This window comes from Paramisgurnus dabryanus, chromosome 8 (genome assembly GCF_030506205.2).
Source record: "Paramisgurnus dabryanus chromosome 8, PD_genome_1.1, whole genome shotgun sequence".
Classification (NCBI taxonomy): Eukaryota; Metazoa; Chordata; class Actinopteri; order Cypriniformes; family Cobitidae; genus Paramisgurnus; species Paramisgurnus dabryanus.
Genome location: NC_133344.1, coordinates 9,216,458 through 9,230,781, shown reverse-complemented (window position 1 = coordinate 9,230,781; position 14,324 = coordinate 9,216,458). Strand labels below are relative to the sequence as shown.

The window sequence follows — 14,324 nt, the reverse complement described above, 5'->3', positions numbered from 1 at the left end:
TTTTCCCACTTGTCATCCTGGCATAATGTTGCCTATCCTTTTTTTTACAGTAAAAAAAGAGAAAAATACACTGCTGTGGACGTTGTTTACTTCATTAATTGGTTTTTACTGTGTTAATGGAATAAGGATGCGAATAGGATTCGGTATTGGGTTTCTGATTCAAAAAATCTGGATTCGGTGCATCCCTACTTTAAAGTGAGCTTTTCTACTAATGAGCAGGCTTATTCTAACACTAGATTGTTGTATTCCTTAGGGTTGTTTTTAATATATGCATTAAGTGACATATTCAAGAAATGATGTGAGTAAAGTTTGTAATATGTTGTTTGCTTTAACTGTGTATAACCTTTTTTATTTAAGTACTGTAGTTCTCTGTATGTTGTATGTGTATGACTTGAAATGCTTGTGGTTCTTCATACCCTCTTTCTCCACCAATACATTCCCTCTGATATTGAAGGGATTGATTGATTGATCAATCAATATTATCATTATCATCACCTAGAAATATACATTTTTAAAGATAGTGATTATATATTTTTTATTTAATATAATGTAATATCTACTACAAAATTATACATGGAAAAAGAGGGACACATGTCCTCACCTAGTTTATTTGGCTGTATTGTTTAGATGTCATCATTCATCAGATTAGTTACAGATGCATGACATCATCTCAATGATGTAATCATTCTCTCAGCATGTTAATGCAAATGAGCATCTAGTAAGGGTGTGTCATGAATATGCAAATGTATTTTCAAAAAGCGTGATTATTTATTGTGTTTTTTTTGTGGGATATTATAATTGGTTCGGTAAATCACAGGTGTTTCATGGGCTGAGCTGGCATTTATGGCTGTGTAAATCTAGTGGTATCTTATGCAGAAGGTCAAATCTCAGATCTTGGTTGTCTGTTTTGAGAGTGAAATTTCTGTTAAATATTAAAAAGACAGACAGGTTCTCTAATATCCTACATGGGAAATTGAGGGAAAAGCATTGTTTAATGTTACTTTATTTTGTAATGTGCTAACCTTATTGTTGATTGTTTTGTAAAATTATTGTTAACATTGCTTATAGTTTGTTCTGATAATAATGTATTTAATAATTAAAGCTTTAGTTAAGTGAACATTAAAAAATGGTTTATGAAGATGCATATATGAACTTTGATATGTCCTCTTGAAGATCATCACACACTCACATTACATCTCTCCACAGGTCACTGTAACGTCCTGTGGTTCTCCTGCTGTGATACAGTAATCCTGTTAGAGCCAACATGCAGCCAGGCGTACTGGAATATGCCATGACAAGGAGAAATCAGGTGGCTGAGTACTTTATTTTGCTTTGTTTATGAAAATTACGTTTGAGCAAACAACATTTACATAATTTATAAATGTGATGCCTAAGGGAGTCCACAGGTGTATTCATAACAAATCGAGTGTTAGGAATTAACTGACCTGCTGTCTGTCACAAGTGTTTAGCTATGCTTTCATGTGACGGATGAGAGCAGATATGACAAATTAACATGTTTAAAAACTGTGTGTTTCTCCCAAAATTACATGCATTTTAGTTTAAAGTTTTGGAGCAAAGTTAGTCATTATTTTAGTGCAGTACCTGTATTACATGAACTAAGGGTACACTTCACATGTTCTGTCTGATCTCACTGTTGATTTGCAGCAGTTTTTTTATATGCTGTGCATGAATCTGTGTTATCAGTGGTGGACAATCTTTAACAATGTTACCCCTTTTACACCCGTATTGATAATTGTCCACTTGGGATTTTGCACCTAGGTGTAAATGGGGACCTTAATTTTACATATGTGAACCTGGATCACAAAACCATTCAAACCACAAAAAATGACCATTTGCATATTCTGAATGTTGAAAAAATAAACTTTCCATTGATGTATGTTTTTTTAAATAGGGCCATTTTTGCATCAATCTGAAGGTGCAAAAAGTCTAAATATTGATAAAATCAATTCATTTCAATATCCTAATGATTCTTAGCATAAAAAATGATGAGCTCTATCTTACTCCCGGCGCAATGCGCGACGCTAGTGTCTTTTGCTAGTTTCCACCCTGCGTAAATATCATTTTCATGTTTAGCGCCACGTTGTTTAACCCTTAAACAGGCAATGTGCACCACGGGATACGCTCTCTTCAGTGTCTTGTTTGGGGCATAAAAAATATTTTTAAATCAAATCCTTATATCACTTATCAAACCTTGGTCTGTCTTGAATATGTGGGTAACATTATTTGCTTCAAGTTTTTTTTTTATCAATTGGTCAGCCTGACCTAAATCCAACATGGCCACCGGTTTTGCAGGACAGTCAGATTTTGTGGTAAGTAAATGAATATTAATCTTACTTTTCTTCTTTAAAAAAAATATTAATACTGCTAATATTAATTGTGAACATTGTCTTGAGGTGCTAAAGAAGAAAATTTGGTTATATGTTGTTTATTTTGTTATTTAGCGCATTTTGAAATATACGTATCCCCTGAGATACATTGCCTGATTAGGGTATAAAAAAGGGATTAACCACAATATTGCCTATCTTTGTATTTTGAGTTGAAAAATGTAATAAATGATCAAATTTGCAGGTTAAACTGATATTCATATATTTAGGTGACTGCATCTTAGCATTTTAACTGGATATTTTCTTTCACGGCTTCACAACAGCTAATTTTATGGTATAAGGAATAATAGGGAATATGAGTTATAGAGCTGATACCAATGAATTCTTCAGATTTTGAGAAAAGTGATGAAGATGAATTTTTTTGTGACAGTGCAGTGGTGTATTAGAACCAAGAAATGTTGGTAATTTTCCTCATACCAGGCATGCATTGCAGCCAATAAGAGGCCTCTGCATGAAACACATATAGACACATATAGTTTACATTGAGGGGTAGGTCAGGTAGTATGCAAAATTAATCAATTCTTAAATAATTTACCAAACTATTATTATCTAAAAAATATATATTTTTTGCAGATGGAGCAGAAAAAGCACCAACGAAGCCAATGAAGACATTCAAAAACTGCTCATTCTTAGTTAGGCCTACTTACATTTAGTTGTGTTATTTACATGCATTGTTACTAATAAACCTGTTGTTTACACTTTTTAAAATGGATGAAAAAATATGTATGGCATGTTTTAGAGCAAGAGAGGAAGTCAGAATCACATAATTTTTGCTGCAAATAAAAAATAAATTTTGATGACTTAATCCTTTTTTTATACCTTAATAGGGCAATGTATCCTGGGAGATACAACTCATAAAATCCTGAATATATCAAATATTTTAAAAATTCCAATGAATATCTTTTACATAAGTCCAGATGATACAAAAAATGTCATGAAATGATTTTTTGCTCAACGTTTTCCACTCTTGCCTGTTTAAGGGTTAAATAGCAAATGTATTTGCGCCCCCTTTTGCGCCCATGGGCGTTCTGGTCTGAAAACGAGGTGTGTTCAGGCGCATTGTTTGCGCGTTGCTATTTTGAGGCAACTAAAATAGACTACGCCATTGACCAACAAAAACCTGCATTAAAGTCTAAAGTCAATGGCACAATGTGTTTTATGTTATTTAAATAGCGCATTAGTAATATGTGCCTATAAACGGGACGACAACGCGGGTTTGCTTATCACATACATGAATGCGCAGCAGCACAAAAATGCTTTTAAATATGAAAGATTAAAGGATGTAAAAGATTATTATTATTGAGTGTCTTGGACATAAATGAGGACTAATTATGAGACGTTAGAAGGCGCAAAGAGCTGCTTTACCTGTAGCCTGGTAAGTAAATAAATGCTTTGCTTTGAACAAATGCATCTGTTTTTAAATGTTTTTTTTAAATGCTACCTCACAGATTTATTGTATATGATGACTCTGTACCTGTGGACACGCCCGCCGACAGGGGGGGACAAACGGGTCTGTTGTCCCGGGCCCAGGGTGGGGTGGGGCCCAGAGGGGGGCCCAGAACTGGAACCTATGGAATAATTGATAAAAAATAAAGAAAATATTTGATTCATTTGATTTGAAGTTCAGTACGCTCAAAATGTCCTGTCAGACTCAGCACAAGTCCGGTGCTCAGAAATTAAAATAAAAGAAGAAAATATAGGCCTTATAGAGGAAAATAGAATTCCTAATTATCCCCATTAGGAATCTGTGACGGCAGATATAGTCACTGCATCGCGTGTGTTTAGAAGTCTGTGCTGTTTGCTGTGAGGTTTTTATGAGAGAAAGCACAAACTATTTAATATGTAAAACTTGAATTTGAAATAAAACTTACCGCGGAGAAGATAATGAATTCGCTATCGTCTCTATTGCTAAGTGATGCGAAAATTATTTATTATTTCAAATCCGTTTACAAGATAAATATACATTGTGTTGTTAAACAGATGAAATTATCTTGATATAGGCTACATTAATTATGAGAAGCCTTTTCTTTTTAATGTTACACTGTAGACAGTAATATATGTATTTTATATAAAACTCTATGGTCGTGACAGCACATTGTCCATTATCTGTTGGTTCATGTTGGTCCAGTTTAATTCAGGGTAATCCTTTAATAAAATGTAGTAATTATAAAATATTTTATTGTTTTGTAATATTCACAGCGCACATTCTCTCAGATCGTTTTAAAACATTTTTAATTATTCTGCAAAATTCCGCATAGATTTTGCAAAAGAAATCCGCAGAAATGGAAAAAAATAACTCCTTACACAGATTTCTTACACAGCTGTACTACTCTTGCAGCAATTAAAGCAGTTCAGATTTGTTTTAAATGGCAAAATAGTTATATTTCTTTTTTTTATTTACATTTTAGAGTATTTTTGTTTGTTCCAACAAGCGGTTCGCAGCCGACAGCAAGTTGACGACATGTTTGAGGAATTGAACTCTCAAATCAACACTTCACTTGTCTATAATAACAACTATATAAAATATATATTTTCAGCATATCACAGTGTTAGTTTAAACGTTTATTATCAACACACACTATTTTTAAAAAGCGGAGGCAGGTTGCTCTGCTGCTCGCAGCTGCAACGGGTGCAGAAATAAAAAAATGAAAAGGGCTATAGCTACAAAACGAAACGAAATAAACATGAAACGAATAAACATGCAACCTGCCTTATCTTACAACTTCGCTATGCATATATATATGTATTATAGATTATGTCTTGGATGCTGTTTGCATAGATTATGCGCAGTATCCAAGGTTTTAATCTAGTCCTCCATTAATATTTTTTCCCGGTGAGCTGAAGGTCCTGCTGTTAAATAAGCAACAGCTGCATTGTAAATGTGTGGCTGGCTGTGCTTATAGCGGACTCGTGCTATAGGTTAAAAGTCTTACTACATTTTTTTTGCAATCATCGTCTGTCAAAATGTTATTTTAATTAAATTGAAAAATATAAAAAGATGGAGAAGCCTAAATAAGCCCGAGGTCCGCCCGCGTATCAGCTGTGACGTTAAAATTGGCCGAAACCCGACCTGAGGGGTGTAAAAAGGTCGGGTCGGGCTTGTGCTGAAATGCAGGGCTCTACCCTCAGTCGCATTCATTGAGAAAAATCTAATGCATGCTCATCATGAAAGCTCTTTACAAAATAATATCCCTTTGGGGCTTTTGGTTCAAAGGCGTGCATGTTTGGAGAAATATTGATTGAGTTTATATGTTTACTTCAAATTTCTAAAGAGATGAGTAATATTTATTCAATTTTTAGTCCAAACACAGCATAATATTAGCTGAAGTTGTTTTACTGATATTTCCAATAGTCTGTTCATAATTCATACGTGATTATGATATTTTGTTTCAGTATACAGCGTCAGTACACTGAAAAAAATTATTCATTGAATTTAATCCGCTTTTTTTTTTTTAAGGTAAGTGGTTTCAATCAATTTATTTAAGCTACATTTAAACAAAAGTTTTATATTTTATTTTACTTTACTAATCTTTTTGTTTAAATGTAGCTTAAATAAATTGATTGCAACCACTTACCTTAAAAAATGTATTAAATTCAATCAATATTTTTTTTCAGTGTACTACATTTAAAGGTGCAGTGTGTAAATTTTAGCAGCATCTAGTGGTGAGGTTGCAAATTGCAACAATGGCTCAATCCACTGCTCACCCCTCGCTTTTGAAACGCATAGATAAGCTACAGTAAAACATGTCATCGTCAGAGACAACTTAGTAAAAAAAGTTTGTCCGTTAAACGTTTCTGTAGAAACATGGCAGCACAAAATGGCGACCTCCACGTAAGGGGACCCTCTGTGTATGTAGATAAAAACGTCTCATTCTAATGTAATAAAAACATAAAGGTTCATTATAAAAAGGTCTTTATACACCCCTGATAATATAGTTTAGTATATTATTTTGCATTTCTGTCAAGAGATCCTTCTAAAATTTACGAAAAGCACCTTTAACTAAATGTTTTATACAATGTATAATATGCAATATTCTTGGGTCCTGAATCTGATAATGCCAAATGTCTTGTTACCAGTAAAAAGTAAGGGGTGGGGGGCCCTCTAAGATTATCTTGTCCCGGGCCCAGGCAAGACTGTCAGCTGGCCTGCCTGTGGATATGGTGAGATGAGAAACATTTTTAAGTAATGCTTAAAAAAACTCATGACGCTGTCCAAGTGCTGAAACGTGCGGAGAGCCGTTTGTAAATTCTTTATCTCCTGTTTGTTACAAATAAAGTATTTTTACAGTACAAACCTTTTCTTACATACTTGTAAATAATTATGTTGGCTTGAAAAAGCCAACATACTGTTCTTCATCTTAATCTTATTATTATGTTGGCTTGAAAAAGCCAACATACTGTTCTTCATCTTAATCTTATTATTATGTTGGCTTGAAAAAGCCAACATACTGTTCTTCATCTTAATCTTATTATTATGTTGGCTTGAAAAAGCCAACATACTGTTCTTCATCTTAATCTTATTAGTGGTGCTTGCATTTATGCAAAGCATCACTATTACTATTGCTCAGGGATATTATAATTATTATTATTATTATATTTTATTCTTACATCCGGACACTTTTTTCGGCGATTAACTCGTCCCGCACGCTTTGTTGTAGACCCATGAAAGAGGGCTCAAATCGACCGGATTATTGAGGAGAGGTGTGCTACGACTTTTATAAGGGATCGGGTGCAGGATTTCCGAAAGGGGGGCGTAAAACCACCCCAAAAATCCCATTGACTTAACATTGGGCCCAACTTTGATGGGTCATAGCTCCGCTCGTGGATTTTGTAGAAACATGTGGGTTACAACATTTGAAGAGGGTGGTAGGCTCTGTAAAAACATGGATCACAATGGGGTGTAAGTTGTACCCCTGGGGTGTAAGAGGTGCCCAAAAGTGTCCCAATGAAAAGTCAATGGGGCAAAATCCCATAGACTTACCATTGCAAAAATTTTGACGGGTCATAGGTCCGAGCCAGGATTTCATAGAAACATGTGGGTTACTAAATTTGAAAAGGGTGCTAGACTCTGTCAGGACGTACCCCACAATGGGGTGTAAGGTTACCATAGCAACCATTTTGGGCACCCTAGCAACCTATACCATTGACTGCCATTATAAAATGCCTAGATGGATATCTTCGCACCACAGTGTCATAGAGACATGGGGGTGGGCTCATTTTACTCAGGCATCCAATCAGTCTCTCAGGATCCTTACAGACTTACTAAGCCACGCCCCTAGCAACCACTTTTGAGCACCCTAGCAACATAAAATACAAACAGTTATATCTCGGCATTAGAACATCGTAGAGACACGGGGGTTGAACCGTTTTACTTGTGACTAGGGGTGTAACAATTGGGCACATCATTGGCCACTCCCAAGCCACGCCCCTAGCAACCAAATTTGAGCACCCTAGCAACCGAATAAACAAAGCCTTATATCTCCGCATCAGAACATCGTAAAGACACGGGGTTTGGACCGTTTGACTCGTGACTCGGAGGGTAATCACTAGTGGATGCCATTTTTTCCCCTAGCAACCAAATACAGTACCCTAGCAACCGAATAAACAACGCCTAATATCTCCACATCAGAACATCGTAGAGACACGGGGGTTGGACCGTTTGACTCGGGACTCGGAGTGTAATCACTAGTGGATGCCAATTTTTTCCCTAGCAACCAAATACAGTACCCTAGCAACCAAATAAACAAAGCCTTATATCTCTGCATCAGAACATCGTAGAGACACGGGGGTTGGACCATTTTACTTTTGTCTTGGAGTATAATCATAAATTGTCCCTCGAAATTTGCCACGGCAAGCACCACTTCACATTTTCTTCAGGAAATGTACCTATCTAGTTATTATTATGTTGGCTTGACAAAGCCAACATACTGTTGTTGTATCTAAACTTATTATTATTAGTGGTGCTTGCATTTATGCAAAGCATCACTATTACTATTGCTCAGGGATATTATTATTATTATTATATTTTATTCTTACATCCGGACACTTTTTTCGGCGATTAACTCGTCCCGCACGCTTTGTTGTAGACCCATGAAAGAGGGCTCAAATCGACCGGATTATTGAGGAGAGGTGTGCTATGACTTTTATAAGGGATCGGGTGCAGGATTTCCGAAAGGGGGGCGTAAAACCACCCCAAAAATCCCATTGACTTAACATTGGGCCCAACTTTGATGGGTCATAGCTCCGCTCGTGGATTTTGTAGAAACATGTGGGTTACAACATTTGAAGAGGGTGATAGGCTCTGTAAGAACATGGATCACAATGGGGTGTAAGTTGTACCCCTGGGGTGTAAGAGGTGCCCAAAAGTGCCCCAATGAAAAGTCAATGGGGCAAAATCCCATAGACTTACCATTGCAAATATTTTGACGGGTCATAGGTCCGAGCCAGGATTTCATAGAAACATGTGGGTTACTAAATTTGAAAAGGGTGCTAGACTCTGTCAGGACGTACCCCACAATGGGGTGTAAGGTTACCATAGCAACCATTTTGGGCACCCTAGCAACCTATACCATTGACTGCCATTATAAAATGCCTAGATGGATATCTTCGCACCACAGTGTCATAGAGACATGGGGGTGGGCTCATTTTACTCAGGCATCCAATCAGTCTCTCAGGATCCTTACAGACTTACTAAGCCACGCCCCTAGCAACCACTTTTGAGCACCCTAGCAACATAAAATACAAACAGTTATATCTCGGCATCAGAACATCTTAGAGACACGGGGGTTGGACCGTTTTACTTGTGACTAGGGGTGTAACAATTGGGCACATCATTGGCCACTCCCAAGCCACGCCCCTAGCAACCAAATTTGAGCAACCGAATAAACAAAGCCTTATATCTCCGCATCAGAACATCGTAGAGACACGGGGTTTGGACCTTTTTACTTGTGACTCGGAGTGTAATCACTGGGCACATCATTGGCCACTCCCAAGCCACGCCCCTAGCAACCAAATACAGTACCCTAGCAACAGAGTAAACAAAGCCTTATATCTCCACATCAGAACATCGTAGAGACACAGGGGTTGGACCGTTTTACTTGTGACTCGGAGTGTAATCACTGGGCACATCATTGGCCACTCCCAAGCCACGCCCCTAGCAACCAAATACAGTACCCTAGCAACAGAGTAAACAAAGCCTTATATCTCCACATCAGAACATCGTAGAGACACAGGGGTTGGACCGTTTTACTTGTGACTCGGAGTGTAATCACTGGGCACATCATTGGCCACTCCCAAGCCACGCCCCTAGCAACCAAATACAGTACCCTAGCAACAGAGTAAACAAAGCCTTATATCTCCGCATCAGAACATCGTAGAGACACGGGGGTTGGACCGTTTTACTTGTGACTCGGAGTGTAATCACTGGGCTCATCATTGGCCACTCCCAAGCCACGCCCCTAGCAACCAAATACAGTACCCTAGCAACAGAGTAAACAAAGCCTTATATCTCCGCATCAGAACATCGTAGAGACATGGGGGTTGGACCGTTTGACTCATAACTCGGAGGGTAATCACTAGTGGATGCCATTTTTTTCCCTAGCAACCAAATACAGTACCCTAGCAACAGAGTAAACAAAGCCTTATATCTCCACATCAGAACATCGTAGAGACATGGGGTTTGGACCGTTTGACTCGTGACTCGGAGGGTAATCACTAGTGGATCCCATTTTTTTCCCTAGCAACCAAATACAGTACCCTAGCAACAGAGTAAACAAAGCCTTATATCTCCGCATCAGAACATCGTAGAGACACGGGGGTTGGACCGTTTGACTCATGAATCGGAGGGTAATCACTAGTGGATGCCATTTTTTTCCCTAGCAACCAAATACAGTACCCTAGTAACAGAGTAAACAAAGCCTTATATCTCCGCATCAGAACATCGTAGAGACACGGGGGTTGGATCGTTTGACTTTTGGCTTGGAGTATAATCATAAATTGTCCCACGAAACTTGCCACAGCAAGCACCACTCACATTTTCTTCAGGAAATGTACCTATCTAGTTATTATTATTCTTATGCTCCCCCACTTTTTCTGACTGTAACTCCTCCTAGAGCTTTCAAGCTACACCCACAAAACTTTACAAAACTTTTAAGACTGGTCCGTAGATTTATGCTATGACTTTTCTAACTGATGGGACCTTCCGAATTCCTAAACGGGGGGCTCAAACACCCCAAAATTTCCATTGACTTAACATTGAGACAAACTTTGACGAGTCATAGCTGCGAGTGAGAAACTTGTAGAAACTTGTGGGTTACCACATTTAAGGAGGCTGACAGGCTCTGTAAGAACATACATCACAATGGGGTGTAAGCTGTACCCCTGGGGTGTAAGAGGCCCCCAAAATTTCCCATTGACTTATAATGGGGCAGGAAACATGCCCATATAAAGGAATAAAAGCGTCCCAGATGGAATATCTTCACTTAAGAGTGTCGTAGAGACATGGGGGTTGGACCGTTTTACTTGTGGCTTGAAGGTTGATCATTATGGGATGCCAATTTTCTCCCTAGCAACCAAACTTAGTACCCTAGCAACGGAATAAACAAAGCCTTATTTCTTCGCTTCAGAACATCTTAGAGACACGGGGGTTGGACCGTTTTTACTTGTGGCTTGAAGGTTGATTATTATGGGATGCCAATTTCCTCCCTAGCAACCAAACTTAGTACCCTAGCAACGGAATAAACAAAGCCTTATATCTCAGCATCAGAACATTGTAGAGACACAGGGGTTGGACCGTTTTACTTGTGGCTTTAAGTGTGATCATTATGGGATGCCATTTTTCTCCCTAGCAACCAAACTTAGTACCCTAGCAACGGAATAAACAAAGCCTTATATCTCCGCTTCAGAACATCATAGAGACACGGGGGTTGGACCGTTTTACTTGTGGCTTGAAGGTTGATCATTATGGGATGCCAATTTTCTCCCTAGCAACCAAACTTAGTACCCTAGCAACGGAATAAACAAAGCCTTATATCTCCGCTTCAGAACATCATAGAGACACGGGGGTTGGACTGTTTTACTTGTGGCATGAAGGTTGATCATTATGGGATGCCAATTTTCTCCCTAGCAACCAAACGTAGTACCCTAGCAACGGAATAAACAATGCCTTATATCTCCGCTTCAGAACATCATAGAGACACGGGGGTTGGACCGTTTTACTTGTGGCTTGAAGGTTGATCATTATGGGATGCCAATTTTCTCCCTAGCAACCAAACTTAGTACCCTAGCAACGGAATAAACAAAGCCTTATATCTCCGCTTCAGAACATCATAGAGACACGGGGGTTGGACTGTTTTACTTGTGGCATGAAGGTTGATCATTATGGGATGCCAATTTTCTCCCTAGCAACCAAACGTAGTACCCTAGCAACGGAATAAACAATGCCTTATATCTCCGCTTCAGAACATCATAGAGACATGGGGGTTGGACCGTTTTACTTGTGGCTTGAAGGTTGATCATTATGGGATGCCATTTTTCTCCCTAGCAACCAAACTTAGTACCCTAGCAACGGAATAAACAAAGCCTTATATCTCCGCTTCAGAACATCATAGAGACACGGGGGTTGGACCGTTTTACTTGTGGCTTGAAGGTTGATCATTATGGGATGCCAATTTTCTCCCTAGCAACCAAACTTAGTACCCTAGCAACGGAATAAACAAAGCCTTATATCTCCGCATCAGAACATCATAGAGACACGGGGGTTGGACCGTTTTACTTGTGGCTTGAAGTGTAATCATTATGGGATGCCGATTTTCTCCCTAGCAACCAAACTTAGTACCCTAGCAACAGAACAAACAAAGCCTTACATCTCCGCATCAGAACATCATAGAGACATGGGGGTTGGACCGTTTTACTTGTGGCTTGAAGGTTGATCATTATGGGATGCCAATTTTCTGCCTAGCAACCAAACTTAGTACCCTAGCAACGGAACAAACAAAGCCTTATATCTCCGCATCAGAACATCATAGAGACATGGGGGTTGGGTCTTTAAACATATTAGCTTTATGCTGACTTTATCCTAAATCATGTTAGCTTCATGCTAAATCAGGCTAGCTTTATGCTAAATTATGTTAGCTTTATTTTAAAAAGCTTCATACTTAAGCATACTAACAACAAGATAGCCTACTAAACCAAACTTCTGTCAAACTTCTGTCAAACTGTCTTAAACGTTCAGACCAGGCTTTGTCAAGCCAACATAAAGTTTGTCCTCAAACTTTAATATCTAGTTATTATTCTTCTTCTGATCCCTACTTTTTCTGACTGTAACTCCTCCTAGAGCTTTCAAGCTACACCCACAAAACTTTACAAAACTTTTAAGACTGGTCCGTAGATTTATGCTATGACTTTTCTAACTGATGGGACCTTCCGAATTCCTAAACGGGGGGCTCAAACACCCCAAAATTTCCATTGACTTAACATTGAGACAAACTTTGACGAGTCATAGCTGCGAGTGAGAAACTTGTAGAAACTTGTGGGTTACCACATTTAAGGAGGCTGACAGGCTCTGTAAGAACATACCTCACATTGGGGTGTAAGCTGTACCCCTGGGGTGTAAGAGGCCCCCAAAATTTCCCATTGACTTATAATGGGGCAGGAAACATGCCCATATAAAGGAATAAAAGCGTCCCAGATGGAATATCTTCACTTTAGAGTGTCATAGAGACACGGGGGTTGGACCGTTTTACTTGTGGCTTGAAGGTTGATTATTATGGGATGCCATTTTTCTCCCTAGCAACCAAACTTAGTACCCTAGCAACGGAATAAACAAAGCCTTATATCTCAACATCAGAACATTGTAGAGACACGGGGGTTGGACCGTTTTACTTGTGGCTTTAAGTGTGATCATTATGGGATGCCATTTTTCTCCCTAGCAACCAAACTTAGTACCCTAGCAACGGAATAAACAAAGCCTTATATCTCCGCTTCAGAACATCATAGAGACACGGGGGTTGGACCGTTTTACTTGTGGCTTGAAGGTTGATCATTATGGGATGCCAATTTTCTCCCTAGCAACCAAACTTAGTACCCTAGCAACGGAATAAACAAAGCCTTATTTCTCCGCTTCAGAACATCTTAGAGACACGGGGGTTGGACCGTTTTACTTGTGGCTTGAAGGTTGATTATTATGGGATGTCAATTTCCTCCCTAGCAACCAAACTTAGTACCCTAGCAACGGAATAAACAAAGCCTTATATCTCAGCATCAGAACATTGTAGAGAAACGGGGGTTGGACCGTTTTACTTGCGGCTTTAAGTGTGATCATTATGGGATGCCATTTTTCTCCCTAGCAACCAAACTTAGTACCCTAGCAACGGAATAAACAAAGCCTTATATCTCCGCTTCAGAACATCATAGAGACACGGGGGTTGGACCGTTTTACTTGTAGCTTGAAGGTTGATCATTATGGGATGCCATTTTCCTCCCTAGCAACCAAACTTAGTACCCTAGCAACGGAATAAACAAAGCCTTATTTCTCCGCTTCAGAACATCTTAGAGACACGGGGGTTGGACCGTTTTACTTGTGGCTTGAAGGTTGATTATTATGGGATGCCAATTTCCTCCCTAGCAACCAAACTTAGTACCCTAGCAACGGAATAAACAAAGCCTTATATCTCAGCATCAGAACATCATAGAGACACGGGGGTTGGACCGTTTTACTTGTGGCTTGAAGGTTGATCATTATGGGATGCCAATTTTCTCCCTAGCAACCAAACTTAGTAGCCTAGCAACGGAATAAACAAAGCCTTATATCTCCGCTTCAGAACATCATAGAGACACGGGGGTTGGACCGTTTTACTTGTGGCTTGAAGGTTGATCATTATGGGATGCCAATTTTCTCCTTAGCAACCAAACTTAGTACCC

General features: G+C 38.9%; 1 long non-coding RNA gene across 1 annotated transcript in view; it reads left to right on the top strand.

Annotated features, from left to right (window-relative positions):
- Positions 1 to 1,206: 1,206 nt before the first annotated feature.
- Positions 1,207 to 14,324, top strand: part of LOC135771875 (uncharacterized) — a 41,768-nt gene continuing 28,650 nt past the window's right edge. Inside the window, exon 1 of the long non-coding RNA XR_010543106.2 lies at positions 1,207 to 1,309. This is a non-coding gene — a long non-coding RNA (uncharacterized lncRNA). The remainder of the gene's footprint in view (positions 1,310 to 14,324) is intronic.